Source organism: Peromyscus maniculatus, chromosome 5 (genome assembly GCF_049852395.1).
Source record: "Peromyscus maniculatus bairdii isolate BWxNUB_F1_BW_parent chromosome 5, HU_Pman_BW_mat_3.1, whole genome shotgun sequence".
In the NCBI taxonomy this organism is placed as follows: Eukaryota; Metazoa; Chordata; class Mammalia; order Rodentia; family Cricetidae; genus Peromyscus; species Peromyscus maniculatus.
The window spans coordinates 120,253,325-120,271,553 of NC_134856.1; positions in this window are offsets into that span (position 1 = coordinate 120,253,325).

Consider the following 18,229-nt stretch of genomic DNA (forward strand, 5'->3'; position numbering starts at 1 on the left):
CTAAGCTGATGAAGTACCTTTGAGTTTGTATTCACATCCAAGTTGTTTTTTTATTTTCTGAGTGTGTATGTGTAGGAAATGTCTACTCTATTCTAACAAACAGTAATTTGTGGCTTGAAAAAAATTCATCATGAATTGGGCATAGAAGAGTTGACTCTACCAGCTTCTTAGAGTAAAGGGAAAGATGTGTGTTGAAGTTGAGTCCCACACTAAGAGAGGCATATTGTCCCTTACATGGAGAACATTCGTCAGTTCCCCAGTGCAAATCACCTTATTTCTTCAGTGAATCCGTCAGTAGGGATTGAGCACATCTGTTTGATAATGTGAAAAGAAGGGCGTGGTTTCATGGATTAAACCCAAAGTTTTTAATCTTGGGAGCATTAGAAATTCAAGAAACTGAGAGCAAAGGGAGAAGTGCCCAGGTAAATGTTTAAATACCTGCTTAGCAAAAGGCAAATGGGAGAGATGGAAGAATGAAGGAAAACCCTTTTTGTCTGCTGTGGAAGGATGGAGACACAGAGGTTCTTTGCAGACTGTTCCAGCCTGCTGTTTCTCAGCAGAGGCCTGAACAGGGACAAAGACTTAGGCTCACAGGACGGAAGGAGTCTTTGCTATCACAAAGCCCTCTGGTCTCCTGTGTCTATTGTTCTCAGCATAAGTAACTGGATATAGGTTTGCCTGTGAGTTTGAATGAATGCTAGTGTAATCTCCATTATTTGATTATAGTACAAGATACAAGTTTGGAAAGGAGAGAGGTGGTTCTTCCCCAAGACCCTTTCCTGCTCTGGTTAATGATGGTTTGTTGAATGACTTAGTTATCAGTTCAATATGGCAAAAAGAGAAGCCTTTGATCTTGTATTTTTCTATAAAATAATCCTTCTTTCTAGGAATCAAGATAGATAAAATCACATAAAAGCAATTGGTTACACAATACCAAGTTGTCAGTACTTAAAGTATATATTTAAAAATAATGTTAAATGGACTTATCAAGTTGACTTATATATTCAGAACACACTCTCTCTCTCTCTCTCTCTCTCTCTCTCTCTCTCTCTCTCTCTCTGTGTGTGTGTGTGTGTGTGTGTGTGTGTGTGTGTTGTGTAACAACAATAAAAGAAAAAGAGGTTTTGAATTTCAAAGTAAGCATGGGACATACTGGGCAGGTTAGAGAGAGAAAAAGGAAGGAGGGTGTAACTATTTTAATTTTAAAATAAAATGGAAATATGCTTATTTCCATTAAAAATTTAATGTAATAAAGAGCAGCAGAGCACCTGGTGCAACACTAAGGACTTTGTACCAGCTCTCTGCACTTATGAAGCCAGGAAACAGCAGCCTGGAATCCCCACTGAATGGAAGTTCATAGAGGTCTTCCTGCTCTCAAGGGACCTACACAATTCTTGTCTTATTACAAGATCTCTCAAGATGGTTGACTTTAAATATAAAACTTGATACAACATAGAATTACCCAGGAAGAGGGCCTTAGTTGAGTAATTATCTAGATCTGGTTGGCTTGTGAGCATATATGAAGGGGTTGTTATTGTAGAATACTAGTTTAAGATGTGTTACATTTGTTCATGCTGTGCAATATTTGTTTAATGATGCAAAGGTGTGTTGCATTCTTTTATGTTGCATTTGTTTAATTCTGTGAAGCTGTGTTACTTTGCCTGTCTAAAACACCTGATCTGTCAAATAGTGAGATGAATGGCTAAAAGTGAGACAATAGAAAAGATGGACAGGGCTGCCAGGCAGAGAAAATAAATATGAGGAGAAATCTGGGAAGGAGAATCTAGGAGCAAGAGATCAAGGAGCAAGAAAAGAAGGGGCCAGACACCCAACTACACAGCAAGACACAGAGTAAAAGGTGAAGAAAGATATACAGAAATAGAGACCGATAAAAGCCCAGAGGCAAAAGATAGATAGGATAATTTAAGTTAAGAAAAACTAGCTAGAAATAAACCAACCTAAAGCCAGGCATGCCTAAGTAAGAATATGCCTATGAGTGTAAATTTATTTGGGAGTTGGGGTGTCAGGCCCCTTAAAAAAAAGAGCAAACAAGTAAAGAGTAAACAAACAAACAAACAACTACACATTTTGTGGATTGTTCATTAATATTTGAGGGCCTAGCACTTCGTGAGTGCCACTCTTCCCTGGGCTGGGCCATTAACTGTTTGGAGTGAAGAAGGATAGGTGAGCACCAGACACTTAGCAAACAGATAACATTGATGCATTCCTTTCTCTCTGCCTCTTACCAGGATTATGGTGTGACTAGCAGCTTTAGTTCCTGTCCCAACTTCTCCTCTATGATGAACTTAAACATGGTATAAGCCAAATAAACCCCTTCCTTTTCTATGTTGCCCTTGGCCAGGATGTATCATGACAGATTAAATGAAACTGGGACACCCTGACAAAGGCAACTCAAGGGAGGAAGGTTTATGTCCGTTCACAGCTTTCAGGGCAGACACACAGAACTCTATTTGTCAGATAGCAGTTAAGGGTTGAGTTCACCTCTCCAGTGGACTTAGTGTTCCGTTTATTCAGTCCTGTTCATGTTATGAAGATTGATGAGACCCTGCCAAGCTCTTTACATGCTGGAGAAGAGACTGCACATCCTGATGAGTTTCTGGCCAAGTCCACCAGGAGCTGGACTCTTACTGCATTTGCTTGACAAAAACCTCTGCGAATTCTGTTACATCTGAGTACCCTGTCTTGCATGCCAGATTTCTCCTTCCCAAGATATGCAATATTGATGGGAACTCTAGCAGTCTTGTTGGAAATACCATAACTCAATAAATGAACACTCCAGAGATCTTCAGGGCTCTTGCTCTTGGTAAGCACTGACTATTTTCTTACTTTTGCTCTTTATTCGGAATGTTACAAGGATGACTTTAAGGTTCAAAGAACAAAAGAAACATTTGGTTATATTTCCTTTCAGGGGTGCTCACAATTTTGATTTTGAATATTCCCTAAAATGTGAGTATGCTGTAGGCTGGGTTCCACCCCACAGAACTCTTGGGAGGTAGTGATATCCTAACTAGATGTGGCCTTACAGAAGGACACAAGGTGTATCCTTGAAGTTTATATTGAAACTCTGGGTCCTTCTACTCTGTCTCTTGTCTTTCTGGTGGCTCTGGGGTAACAGATGTCCTCTACCACATACTCCAGCTTGGGGCACTGTCCTAAGTGGAGATGGAGTGCAGTAGGGATATGTGACCATGCACTAAAACCTCCAAAAACGATAATACAATGTAAACATTTCCACCTTTTAAATTGATCATCTTAGGTCCCATGTCATGATGATGGGAAGCTGACCATGGTACATGCTGCCTTTTTTCCACCACACTGAATGACAAGTACAACATTAATGACATGGTTGGCATCTTCAGCAATAAGACCTGACTGTCAAGGTTTGGAGAGTAACCAAGAGATTGGCAGGAGCCTGTACTGATCAGGGCCTCACTGGCCAATGATGCCAAAAGTGGCAACTTCTTCCTCGCACTGGGCTTCTGACCTGATAGCCTGTAGTGTCTGGCAAGGGCATTAATCCTACATTGTTTTCTAGCTTCTGTTTTTACTGGATTTATTGGTGGTTTTTTTCCAGGCTTACCTCTTTATTCTACAAAACTAAAGAAATTCCAAATAATCAAATCACAGGATTTTGCATGTATTATCACTACTCTTCATATTATTTTTATGGCCCTTCATGCTTGCTATACATTTGAATCTCCAGTATCCATTGCATGCCCTTTTGCTATCATCTGTTAACTGGAAATTCAAAAGAATAGCAAGCATGAAGGGCCATAAAAATGATATGAAGGGTAATGATAATACACACAAAATCCTGTGATATGATTTTGGATTTCTTTAGTTTTGTAGAACACTGTAGTCAGAACTCGTATAATATTAAAAAGTAGTAATTGATTTCTAAGCTTAATGTAAACCAATACATAACCACTGCAAAAGTTATTTGAATAACAACAAAATAGACACACGTGGACTTCCAAAGAAAATAGTACATGCTCTCTTCCCTTCCTTTACTTCCTTTTGTACTTCCTCTGTTCCTTCCTTCATTCCTCCCTCCCTCTCCCCTTCTTTTTCCCTTCTCTACTTCCTTTCTTCCTTTTGTTATTTTCTTTCAGAACAATTGAACACAGGTGATGTCACCTTGGGAAAGCTCACGTATGTAACATGTTGGACCTCGTAGAAGTACTGTTAACTCTGCTTTGTGTCTTGCATGTGTTTGTGTCTGTGTGTATATGTTTGCACGAATGTATTTGTGTATGTATATATGTATATGTGCATGTGTATAAATGTGTATATGTATATGTGTATTTCATGTGCACATACATATGGATACATATGCATATTGTGTATGAGTGTGTGTGTGTGTGTGTGTGTGTGTGTGTGTGTGTGTGAGCTATCAGAGCATTCTGGAGGAAATGTGGGCTATTTTTCCATTTGCCATATGTTGAGGCACAAGGCTCGCCTCAGTAGCACTGGTGTGAGCTATTCCCAGTTGTGAGGGCACAGCAACACTAATCCATTAAAAAGGCAACTATGTTGGGATCAAGTGAGTCCCAAGGTAAAACACAATCTTCACACCAGCATCTGTTTTCTAATTAGGATTGCTTAGTGGCAATTTTTATCCAATAATTTAGTTAAATTTCCTTTCTCAAGTATAAATATCCTCTGCAGGCCCACAGTTGAAGTTAAACCAATAACTGCACTATCGTAAATTACTTCATAATTATGTATTGATTATATATTGATGAACAGAAGCAGGTTTCAAGACATCATTTTCCATATCACTTCACCCTGCAGACAGGTTGGTAGAAAATCATGTTTCTACTTTTTAAAAATAAAGCTTTGTTTTGTATAACATATATTTTATCATAATAGAAAGATGATTTCAAGAAAACATTTCTTTTCTCTAAAAAGTATGTTATATAAGCAAGATGCTTTGCTCATATCTTGTCTCTTTAAATGTGCTCAGGGATCTGATGTAAAATCTCTTTGCTGAGTTGCAAGGACTGAGCCATAGTTTGCTCCATTTTCAGGCCTGGTTAGAGATTATGTAAGACCAAGAGCCGTCACGGCCTTTCCAGTCAGTTGGCCTCCCACTTGTCCCGTAACTCTAGCTGGCCATCTGCTGGAGCAATCCTTTTATCCACAGACCTCTCTTTGGTCTGTGGGCTCTTCGTCTCACATGCTACTTATCGTGGACTCATGTATTTTGACTGTATGTCCTGGAATGCTCAATCATCTGATTTAGATGCATTGTTCCATTTCAGTAACAGGAGCCTAATTTTGCCTGAGTAGACAGGGTCCCTGTGTACATATTTGCCTATTCATATGTTCATTAATACATCGGTGCTTTCTTGAAGATAGTGAAGTTCAGGGCTCAGCCATGTTCTCCGTGTGAGCCTCTTCTATACTGGTTTTGTCTCTCTGTGGAGAAAGTCATGTATTCAATACACAAATGGAATGTATACATAAATCTTCCCGGTCTCTGTTATGCCATTTATCTCACCAGGCATCACTTTAAGTATCAGTTCTGTGGGAAGAATCCATTTTGAGTGACAGTAGGAGCAGCCTAAAACAAGGCTTGTCAGAAAGCAGGCGTGGCCATCCATACCATCGTTCTCTTCAGATTCATCGAGCAGACTCTTCAGAGCGGTGTGTTTGTAAATCCCTCAGGGGGACGCACAAGCGAAATTGGTTGATCATAACCAAGCATAACAACTAAGCGACATTTGGAGCCTGAGATCATAAGGAGCATCCTCTTGCTCCAATCAGCAAAGATAGTTCTTCAAGACTGTTAAAACATTCTAAAGCCGTCCATCCTTTCTGTCTTTATGGAGAAGTCACTAAATCCTGTGGTGTCAAAAAGGGGAAAGCCAGGCAGTCTCTGATGGGAAAGGCTCTTGGATGCTTCCCTGACATCGGGTGTCCCTCTGATCCCTCACACTCCATCTCTCTGTCGTTAACACACACACACACACACACACACACATACACACACACACACACACACACACACACACATACGCCACCCTCCTGGTCATTGCTCTGTCCCATCTTTATCAGAGGCTACCTCTTTGTTCTCAGTCACCCAAGAAAAAACATTCAGTCTTTGCAACAACCTTAGAGAGAAAAGTGGAGGGGACAGTGTAGTGGGTGGCTGTTCTCGCCTTGTCCTGAGGCACTGCCCCTAGTGAGGTAGCAGGTAACTGTTACACCTGCCTATGACCTTGAAGGACATGCCCCTGGGTGTGGCCCCTTGGGACCCTTAAGACCTGGGATGCATGTACATGGTCTCTCTTCACTGCCTTGTGGTTTTGGATGCTAGGACTGACCAGGGCAGATCTCGCCAGAGAACCGTGTTGGACCTTGCCTCACCCTTCCAGGATCCTGAGACAAATTCCTTTATTCTGTCTTGTGAGTTAACTCCCAAATAAATTCCTTTGATCATTAAGCAGACTCCATGGATTGCTAGCAATAAAATCCCACTGCAGCAGGGGAGTTCAACATTCAGAAATCTTAGGTCCCAAGCATTGGATTTGTTGGCCATCTTGTTCATCTGAGCCAAATGTCCCAAAAATGACCATGCTGGGTTTTTGCCCCCCATCAGTGATTTACAGACACAAACACATATGTATTAAATGGAGGCAAAATGGTTTGGCAAACCAAGCAGGAACTATGTATAAATAGCTATTTTCCAAGCCTGGATAATTTTTAAATATATCTCTCAAAGAAAATAAAATACTAGCAATACATGAATTATTTTTAGTTTTGTGCATCTGTTTTTGGAAGTCACTCTGGTGACATGTGGCAATCGTCAGCAGCCAATGAGGAGGATGGAAGCTGGGAATCTGCCAACCAGCAGTGCTTGACCTGATCTTGTCATACCTTAATGAGTTGAAGCTATTCTGAAGATATTTTTTAAATGGGAAGTGAAATTGAGTCAGGATTACATTGCCACATTCTTTTATACGAGCCAGGCACAATGGTGCACCATCTAAGCACCAGATAGTGACTGAGCAGCAAACAGGTAACAAAATTGATGTTGCGAGCTACGAAAAGTGTTAGCACTTTAATGGATCCAGGTGCTCTCTCATGTTCCTTCTCCACAGGGTAAAGAACTGGTTCCCAAAGCCCTCTGTCACTTGTACCTTACCACAGACTTTCAGCATTTGTCTGTTTGGTGCTTATCCAAATTGTGATGTCTGTGATGCTAAAATTGACTAACATTTAGTCTGCATGTAGAACAGTGCAGGACTAAAAAGGGAGATGAAAAGAAAGTAAATGTGTCAACCCAAATGATGAACTAGGGTAATTATAAACAATATGTAATTATTTTTATAATGAGATCTCAGTTTCTGATGCTAAATATTGGTTTATTTGTACAGGGGCTGGTTTTATTTATTTTTCTGTCTATGGATTTATTAACACAAGTTTGCTTGAATAAGATGATATCCATACAGTTCCTCTCTTTAGGGGAAAGTTCAAACTTATTGGCTATGTGCCAACTGACTACCTGACATTCAAGTAAAATGCAGAGGATCGAAGAAAACTATGTGCAACTATGTGTTTTAGACATGGAATTTCTTTTTAAATTTTTGCTGGTGGTCTGTGAGGTTCTACAGTGTTACAAACAGTTAATATTGGAAAAATGGAAAAAGACAGCTGAAGAGATACACTAGAGTTGAACAGGTGAACTGATATATATATATATTAATCACACCAACTAAAACATACTGTGACTTTTGTATTTATACATTTTTCCCAGTTGTCTACAAGCAACTACTTATGCATGTTCAGATCCTTCCTAAGGCTTAGAATAAACTCTCAGAAGACATTTTTCTTTTTCAGTGCATTGAATTGAAATATCTTTCACTTTCACACTACAATATTCATTACTTAGTGAACTTACCCAATGGAAGGAGTCTCTGTCTTCATTTCTCTTTGTATCCTAGCCATGAGCTTGGCTACCTTAGTTACCAAGGATATGTTAAAGCAAATTAGGCTTTAGTGAGCCGAAATAGCTGGACCAAATATAAACTGGCTCAAAAAAGAGCCCTAAGGATTTGGGATAGTTAATAGTAGCCTAAAGTTAAGAAAACCTGTTTAAGAATTTGATATTCAGCCGGGTGGTGGTGGCATACACCTTTAATCCCAGTACACAGGAGGTAGAGGCAGGTGGATCTCTGTGAGTTTGAGGCCAGCCTGGGCTACAGAGTGAGTTTCAGGAAAGGTGCCAAAGCTACACAGAGAAGCCCTGTCTTGAAAAATTAAAAAAAAAAAAAGAATTTGATATTCATTCACCTTGAAAAAAAATTTTTTTCCTTGAAAACTGTAACCCCAGCTTCCAAGCCACCACCCTTGTGTTGAAAATACCAGAACAAACCAAAACACAGAGTCCTCACCACTTACTAGAGCAAGCTTGGAGAACTTGGGTCATCCCTGGAACTCAGTACTTGCTTCTTGATAGAATCAGGCCAATAGCTTCCGCCATGCTTACCACCTTGGGTTTTCTAATATAGAAGAATAAAATCTGTAAGACCAATTATAAACAATATAAACTCAGTACCCACTTAATTAGTATGCAAATACAATTAAAAACACAATGAATGATTCTGTGCTTACCAAAGGCTAATAAATGGGGGTATTTATTAGGTCTGAAATACATCTCTTCTAAAAGCATAGGTTCAGCAAATGGAAATCTCTGAGGGCTTAGCATTTCTTTAATGGATGGCAAGAATTCAGAATGTTAACTATTTAAGTTTGTCTTGAGTGGCTTTCCCTTTCCTCACGCTATTGCCTTGTTTATCCTCTTGATTTATCCCCATGTCCCACTTAAGCAGGCTATGCACTTTAATGCCATCTTGTTTATGGGGACTAATAAAAGAAAATTCTCGGCAATGGGAGATTTGCTTTATTTAAATGCAAATTAAAACTATATTCTTTCAGTTACAGGCCAAAGATTATAAACGCATGCTGCTTCACAATTTCAGGCAAAAGTGAGAATGCTTTTCCTTCCCATCATAATGAAACTGATTTCATTCTTGTAAAATGCTGCAACTAATTGAGCCATGACATTTATATTATCTTATGTATGCTTTATGCTGCTTTTTTCTTTAAAAAGGAAAATAACATTGTATATAAGAAATAGGGGGGAAATCCCTAAATTGCTAGGCTGGTAAAAGCATTGACTGACTCGCTGTGTTAAGAAACAAGGGGTGTCTTATGTCTTATCATTTGAATGCTATGGATGGACAAATGGTCTGCCTCTTTCTTCATTGTATCAAGAAAGAATAATAATTATCCTGAAGGGAAAATCTAGACAGGCAAATGTAATAATTTGCCAAATGAATTGAAGAATTTGAGAAGAGCCAAGCCTGGTCATTCTCTGCAGATATAATTCTATTCCTTCTGTTAGAACTCACCTTGATCACATACAGAAGATAAACAAGATGGAAAAGAGATAGGTCAGCACAAATAAAGCCCTGTGCCTTGCTCAGAAGATAAACAGTTGTTGACAGAAATGAGGATGATTTGTCTCTGCAATTAAAGAAAACAAAGTTGGTCTATAAACATAGGCCTGTATAGTGCCTACTAATATTTTTTTAATCTATCATTCATATTATTCAAAACAAAAAATAGTCTTCATGGAAAAGGGTGGGCCTTCTGTGCTCTTAGCTTCCACCCAGAACTCTGATTATTCCTCCTGTTAGTAGAAACCAGTCTATCTCAGGACAGGTCAAGTCTATGTGTTGGAGGACATGGCTTCCCCTTTGCACTTGTATCTATAAATAATTCCTTGTGCCTGGACTTGGGAAAAAGCTTGGCACCATGAAAGACTGCCCACCACTCCCCTGTTCATATCTTGCTCTTTTAGAGAAGTTGTGTTACTGTGATTGTTATGTACGTAACAGGGTAAGGACTGAGTGAAATGGTTCCTGCTATTGTACTGGGAGGAAGATTATGGAAGAGGAGACTGGAGTAAAGCATAGAAAAGCAAACTCTCCAAGTTAATATTTGCAAGGCTCATACATGTTTCCCAGCGCTTCAGAGACAGAAATGGGAGAATTGAAAGTTTCAAGCCAGCCTGGGCTAAACAGCCTGGGCAATAAAGCAATGTGTTGTCTCAATAAGAAACCAAGTAGCTTGAGGCAGTGTTCCTTAGCCTTATTCAAGTTCTGATTTTGCTAAGGAGCCACTTTGACTTGGGATTGCTTATGGGATGCTTAAAGAAGTTAAGGTTCTAAAGGCAAGCAAATACTTCAAGAAAATACTAGAAATATGGAACAAATTCTGTAAAAGAATAAATGTGCATTTTCTTGCTCCCTTTTCTAGCCAATAATATTTCTTTAATTTTGTGTTCTATTTACTTACATAAAATGTCTAAGTTTTTGGCATGTTCCATAAAATGTATTACCATGAAAAAAACTTTACTTTTCAAAATTTCCACATGATTTACCACAGTATAAGTACTTAACTTGTGCTTCTATTATAATTATGCTGCTGGTAAACGCTTTGAATGAGAAAAAATATTAATTTTAACATATCAGCTCTATGTTGAAGGGTGCTTATAATTTTTTGTTTGTTTGTTTGTTATGTTGTTGTTGATTTTTTTGTTTTTCAAGACAGGTTTTCTCTGTGTAGCCCTGGCTGTCCTGGAACAGACTAGGCTGGCCTTGAATCAGAGATCCTCCTGCCTTTGCCTCCCAAGTGCTGGGATTAAAGGCATGCACCACCACTGCCTGGCCTATAATGGTTTTAAATTTGAATTAACTAATAATTAAAAGATATTATCTGTTATTTATATACCTATTAATCTCTGTTGTTGCTGGAGGGCTTCTCTCCAGGTTCCACCAAGCCCCGCAGTCCCATAATCCACGTATAAAATAATTACTCAGACGCTTATATTACTTATAAACTGTATAGCCATGGCAGGCTTCTTGTTAACTGTTTTTATATCTTAAATTAACCCATTTTTATAAATCTATACCTTGTCACATTGCTTGTGGTTTACCGGCGTCTTTGCATGTTGCTTGTCTTGGTGGTGGCTGCAGTGTCTCTTTTTGTCTTTCTGTTTTTTTATTTTTATTTTTTTTCTCTGTTAGTCCCGCCTATACTTTCTGTCTAGCCACGGGGCAATCAGTGTTTTATTTATTGACCAATCAGAGCAACACATTTGCCATACAGACCATTCTCCAGCACAGCCAAGTGCAGACCATCTCAGACACCTGCACTCAGGCCCATGGTCATAATCATCCTCTGTGCGGATCTGCTGGGTAAAGCCACGAGGAACCCGAGAACAGGACATACAGAACATCCCACAGCACTCTGTATTTATTTTTGTTACATTTTTAGTCTCCCTACTTCCCCTGTGTAGGTATATAGATACATGCATGACATGGTTCAAGCATGTTTGGATGTCAAAGGACAAACTGCAGGAATGCTTCTACCACGTGTATCCCAGGAATCAAACTCCAGTTGTCAGGCAGTGTGTGACTTTATGTCCTGAGCTTTTTCTCCAGGCTATATATTTTTCATTTTATCATTTCTATGTGGTGTGTGGTGGGGGGGTAGTTGTGTGTGGACCTATTTGTGAAAGCCAGATATTGGGTATGTTCTTCAGTCACTCTCCACCTTAGTTTCTGAGAGAAAGTGTCTTTCAATGCCTGAGCTCGGAGCTCACTGATTGAGGTAGGATAGTCAGCAAGTTCCAGGGATCCACCTGTCTCCACGTACTCATGCTCTCAGTACTGTGGTTGCTAATGTATGCTGCCATGCCTGGATTTTACAGAGGTGATAGGAACTCACATCCTCATGCTCACATGGCAAGCACTTTACTGACTGAGCTGTCTTCCTGGCCTCTTACTTTTATTATTTCATTTACTATATTGTTACTTCATTTTGACAGTCTCATGTAGCTCAGATTGGCTTTGAACTCTCTTGATCCACCTGACCCTATTTCCCGAGTGACAGGATAACATGTATGCTGTGGTCCAATTCTTTTTTACACCATGAATATATATTACTCTCATTAGTTAATAAAAAGCTAAAGTTAGGCTGGAAAGCCAAACTGAGAATGACAAGAAAGAAGGAGGGTGGAGTCAAGAGAGACACCAGCCAACCAACAAAGAGCAGGATGTGTAAAAAATGAGGTAACAAGCCATGAGCCACAAGGCAAAGCAGCAATAGAAATATGAGTTAATTTAAGTATGAGTTATCTAACAGCAAGCCTGAGCTATCAGCCAAACATTTATATTTCATATTCAGCCAGGTAATCAGGATAGGAAAACATCTGTTTATGCATTCATGCACCATATCTAATAGCTTTTTATATAGGGGAGGTTTTAACATGATGCTAATATTTATCACATCAGAGTGCCAATAAAATTATTCATTAATAGGGGCTGTTGAGATGGCTCAGTGGTGAACAGCATGTGCTGCTCTTTCAGAGGACCATAGTTTAGCTCCTAGCACCTGCACACCCACTCACAAGTGCCTATAACTCCAGTTCTAGGTTTCTAATGGCCTCTTCTGACCTCTGCAAGCATCTTCACAGATGTGGTGCATATACACGCATACCTGCAGACAAATACACAATAAAACAAAAATAATTAAGTCTTTAAATAGACTTCTTAATGAACACTGAATTAATTAATACACCTGGTGAATAAAAGTTCAAAATTTGTTTTTTTTTCCATCACAGGCAATTTATTTTGTTCTCTTCATTCACAGTTAATACAGAAAATACTTGGAAACATTTCCATATAATGTTTGACATAGAAATCATCAAATAGAAGTATACAATGTTGACAGGAGGCAGTACATTTATAATTTATAACCCCAAATGTATTTATAAATTAGAAATGGAAAGATCTACAAATGAAATTATGAAGGTTCACCAAAGTCATTTAATCTGTCAGTTTCTCATTCATTTTTATGTCTTAATAATATTCTATTGTATGAATAAGCCACATTTTATTTCTCTCCAGTATTTGATAGTTATTTGAGTTGTTTTAACTTTTTTACTATTAGCAACACACTGCTGTAAACCTTCATGTACATGTTTCATAGGTGCACATTTTCAGTAGTTTGAGGATATATTCCTAAGGGTAGAATTGTTGAGTAACAGAGTAACAATGTTTTGCATTTTGACCAACCACCAAGCTGTTTTGCCAAAGTGGCACACCATTTTACAATCTCACCAAATCCTTGTTTTTAAGGCTCTGATTTTTGTATAAAAGCTAAGAATAATAGGGATAGAAGAAGGAGAAGAATACCAACTCAAAGGCACAGAAAATATATTCAACAAAATCATAGAAGAAAACTTTCCTAACATAAAGAAAGAAATACCTATGAAGATACAAGAAGCTTACAGAACACTGAATAGGCTGGATCCAAAAAAAAAAGTCCCCTTGCCACATAATAATCAAAACACTAAACACACAGAACAAAGAAAAAATATTAAGAGCCACAAAGGAAAAAGACCAAGTAACATATAAAGGTAAACCCATCAGAATAACACCCGACTACTCAATAGAGACTATGAAAGCGAGAAGATCATGGACAAATCTCATGCAGACACTAAGAGACCATGGATGCCAACCCAGACTATTATACCCAGCAAAACTCTTAATCACTGTAGGCGGAGTAAACAAAATATTCCAGGATAAAACCAGATTTAATCAATACCTGTCTACAAACCCAGCCCTACAGAAAGCACTAGAAGGGAAAATTCAACCCAAAGAAGCTAAACACATCCATGAAAAATCAAGCAATAGATAATCCCATACCAACATACACCACAGAAGAAACAAGCTGGTGTAGCTATCCTAATATCTAGAGAAAAAGGATGTTTCAAAAGAGAAGAAGTCTTGTGGCAATGCCTCAGTGGTCCAGGTAACTACCAGAACTTGGAAAAGTTGGTTGAACTTGGGATTGACTGGGAGGCCAAAGATTTAAAAAGCAGAAGATTCTCTAAAGACACAAGTTGTGTGATAATAGTGTGTTTTGTGTGTGTGAATGAGAATTTGTAAATGTTGAATTCTAGGCTTCGACAATTATTGTCAGTGCAGATTAAGCTGCAAGTATTTATGTTCTAAAACTTAAATTATAAAGCTAGTTACATCTTTCTAACAACTAGTTTTAATGTTTATGAGCATATTTTACCTACATTACCTTTTCAGGATGTTGAGAAAGATGTATCACAAGCACAGGCTGGAAGCTGGGGGCTAGATGGTTTTGAGGAAGAGGTCTTGGTGGACTCTTTCATAGAGCAAAAGGAAGCAATGCCTTCTGGGAAATGAGCTAAGTTTTAATCTAGTCTGTAAGATTAGAAGTCAAAAACAAAAATATTAAGGAAAGGAAAACCTAATTGATCTTTGAAGTATTGTTATATGGAATTTGAGTGGGACTTTTGAGGCCTTTCTTCCAAAATTTGTTTTTAATATGTAAGATGTGTAGTTCTTGGATAATGCTCTATGTGGTTATATTTATCCTGAGACCTGTGAGTAATGAATGTATACATTGTTAACTTAACCAACAGCCTGTGTCAAATTACCAGTTTATGAAAATTATACAATCCAGTGTTTCACAAATATAAACCTATCACTTGAGAGGCTGAGGTAGGAGGTTTGCCATGAGTTTGAGGCCTGCCTGGGTTATGTTGTGAGTTTTAGATGGGCCTGGGCTATAATGGGAAACCCTGTCTCAAAAATTAAGCTAGAAATGTCAAATTACAAATGCCTTGATTTTTTTTTAATTATTTCAAATTGAAAAGGGAAAAGTGTATAGTGAAAATGTGACCCTTCTAATGGCTTAGTTAAGCATATTAATATTGAAAATCCAGTCTCGATGACTTTGTCAAAATCCTTGCCACTACAGAATTGTTTTTATACTCATACAAAAATGATTAAGAGGGTAGAATCGAAGATCAATAAGGAAAGATTAAAGGGACTGTCACTTTCCAGCCTAAGGAAGAGAGAGAAGGCTGAAAGTCAACAAACGTATGGTGCTTTAGCATCAGACGGTGATTAGCTGATATTAATTCATGTCAGCAGACAAGGCTGAGAACATGGAAAACTGCTCTGGGAAGAATTCTGTGTCATCAAGAAAATATCTCACGATAAAAATGAAGAAAAAGGAATGCTATTTGTTTGAAAAACCAAAAAATATCTTCCTATTTTAGTACATAATATTCTGACGAAGATGCATTATGATACCACATGTTTTGTTTTTCAAAGAAACTTTATAAGACAAATATTCATTATTCAAAGTGAAAATGAAGACAAATGCAATGCAAAAAAAAAAACGTTGTTCATATTATCACATACACTAAGGGAATGCTTATTAACATCCATTATTCTTTCAAAGACCTTATGAAGTTATATATTTGTGTTAACAAAATTCAATAAACATTGAAACTTAAAGTAAAAAATAAAAATAAATACATATAACTTCCATTACAGCTTACCCTTCTCATCAAACATGTTATCGGGATTTTTTCTCATTACCTAACACTGTCAAAAAAGAGCCATAATATTCCATTATATGGACATGCCATCATTTAGACAATTTATTCTTGGGCCTCTATTTTGTAATCATTAAACTAAGTGACCTTGGATTTCTTTTGGTGTATAGTTTTGAATACATTCCCGGTAATTTCCTTAATTTATACTTCTGCAAGTAGAATTTCTTGAGCAGAAGGTCTGAACAATGTTAAGACTTTTCAGAAATCTTGACAAATGAAAAGAATCTTATCAACCTTGGCATTTTTAGGGAACTAATGACTGAAGATGAAAACAAATGTTTCTGGGGTTTCAGTCTGCAGAGTCTTTAGAGACACTGTAGACTAAAAATTTTTTCTTTTAAATTTTTTTTCCATTTATAAAAAAGAGCCACACATCTAAAGGACCTTGAAACTCACCATTGGCTGAGGCTTATTTAGCCGTATCAAGATCATGTCTTTCCCAAGTAAAGCATGTTTCAAATAAAAAGGAAATGTCAGCCCTGAGCATTTTTATTAACCATCTACCTTCAGAGATCTTTGGCCAGCCACTTCCTTTCTCTGGTTTATTTGTATTAGAAGTAAGTGGATTCATTAACTGTGCCACTTGGTGGCTTGGCCAGAACTGCTAGTGTCCAATAACAGGCAATCATTGTATTTTTCGTGGGGTGACTGATATTTCCTTTGTTGATGGCCCCAGGAGCCAGTGTAATCTGAGATCCGTCTTTGTTTATTTCTTGTTTTACTGATATGCTAACCCATTTGAAACCAGGGAGAAAGAAAAATAAACATCATGGGACATGGTACCTGCTGTCATTCTTCTGTTAGTGGCTCTTTTGGAATTTCTTCCATAGCTCTTGTTTCTCCTCTTCCCAGTCAACCAAAAGCATCAACACTCTGCTAAATTAAAAAGCATATTCAAAGTGGATTAAAACAATGAGTTTCAGAATTTGAATTATGTGCAGGTATGTGTTCAAATGTTCTGTGTTTATTAATTGCACATATATATAAAAGCTGAATAAAATGAACAAATATGTCTACAGCCAGTTAATTATTCTTTTTACAGTATGAAACTAGATTATTACATTCTGATTTTTTATCCAATTCTATTAGATGTGTTGAAATGACTTGATTATGAATGGCTTGAAATAAATATGAAGTGAGGAAAAAAATTTAAATTACCAGCCACATCATATTTAGTAGGAATTTATTGTGTCACTAACAAAGATAATCTCATTGTGATCTTACTTGCAATCAGTAAGTCTATGCACTTGTGTGTGTGTATGTGTATGAGAGCCACATCCTCAGCCTGACAGCTATGTTTTATGTGTAAAAATGTGATGCATACTAAGGTTGAATAATTCCCCCATTATTCTATCCTTTCTTTAGACTGGGCTCCTCGTTCTTATCTGATGGACCTCTTGAAACTGAGAAGCTTCTGTAAGGCAAAGGACACAGTAAATAAGATAAAATGACAGTATTGGTGAAATTATTAAGGCCACTCCATGTAGTTAAAAGGGAGGTTTATTTTGTGGGGTAACTTACAAGTGAAGGATAAGTAACAGGATCTGGGAAAGGTGTGGCTCAGTCCAGCAGTGTTCTCTGGAGAACTCTGCTCAGTCTAGCTCCAGCGTCCAGAGTCCAGGAACCAAGAGAGCCTGCGCATCCAGATCTCGGGTCTTCAGCATCCTCTCTCAGCCAGCCCCCCTTGTAGGCGTGATCATTACCAAAGCCTCAGTGGGGGTTGGAACTTCCAGGTCAAAGCTGGAATGGCTACCCACTATAAGAAAGCCTAAAGAATGGGAAAAGATTTTCACCAATCCCACATTTGACAGAGGGCTGATCTCCAAAATATATAAAGAACTCAAGAAAGTAGACATCAAAATAACAAACAATCCAATTAAAAATGGGCTATAAAGCTAAATAGAGAATTCTCAAAGGAAGAATTTCAAATGGCCAAAAGACATTTAAGGAATTGCTCAGCATCCTTAATTATCAGGGAGATGTAAATCAAAACGACTCTGAGATACCATCTCAAACCTGTCAGAATGGCTAAGATAAAAAACACTGAAGACAGCTTATGTTGGAGAGGATGTGTTGAGAGTACAAACTTGTACAGCCACATTGGAAATCAGTATGGTGGTTTCTCAGAAAATTGAGAATCAATCTACCTCAAGACCCAGCTATACCACTCTTGGGCATATACCCAAGGAATGCTCAATAATATACCACAAGGTCACATGCTCAGCTATGTTCACAGAAGCATTATTTGTAATAGCCAGAACTTGGAAACTACCTAGATGCCCCTCAACTGAAGAATGGATCACGAAAATGTGGTACATATACACAATGAAGTACTACTCAGCAGAGAAAAACAATGACATCATGAAATTTGAAAGCAAATGGATGGAACTAGAAAATATCATCCTAAATGAGGTAATCCAGTCTCAGAAGGACAAACATGGTATATACCCACTCATAAGTGGATACTAGATACAAAGCAAAGCGTAATCAGGAAGCAATCCACAACTCCAGAGAAGTTAACTAACAGGGAAACCCAAAGAGGGACTCATGGACTGTCCTGGGAGGGGAAATAGATGAGATCTCCATAAGTAAACTGTGGATGAGGGGTATGCAATGGAGGGTAGGCGATAGAGGATAAGAGCATAAGGGAATGGGGTGATTGAACTGGAACAGGGAGAGGTGGGGAAT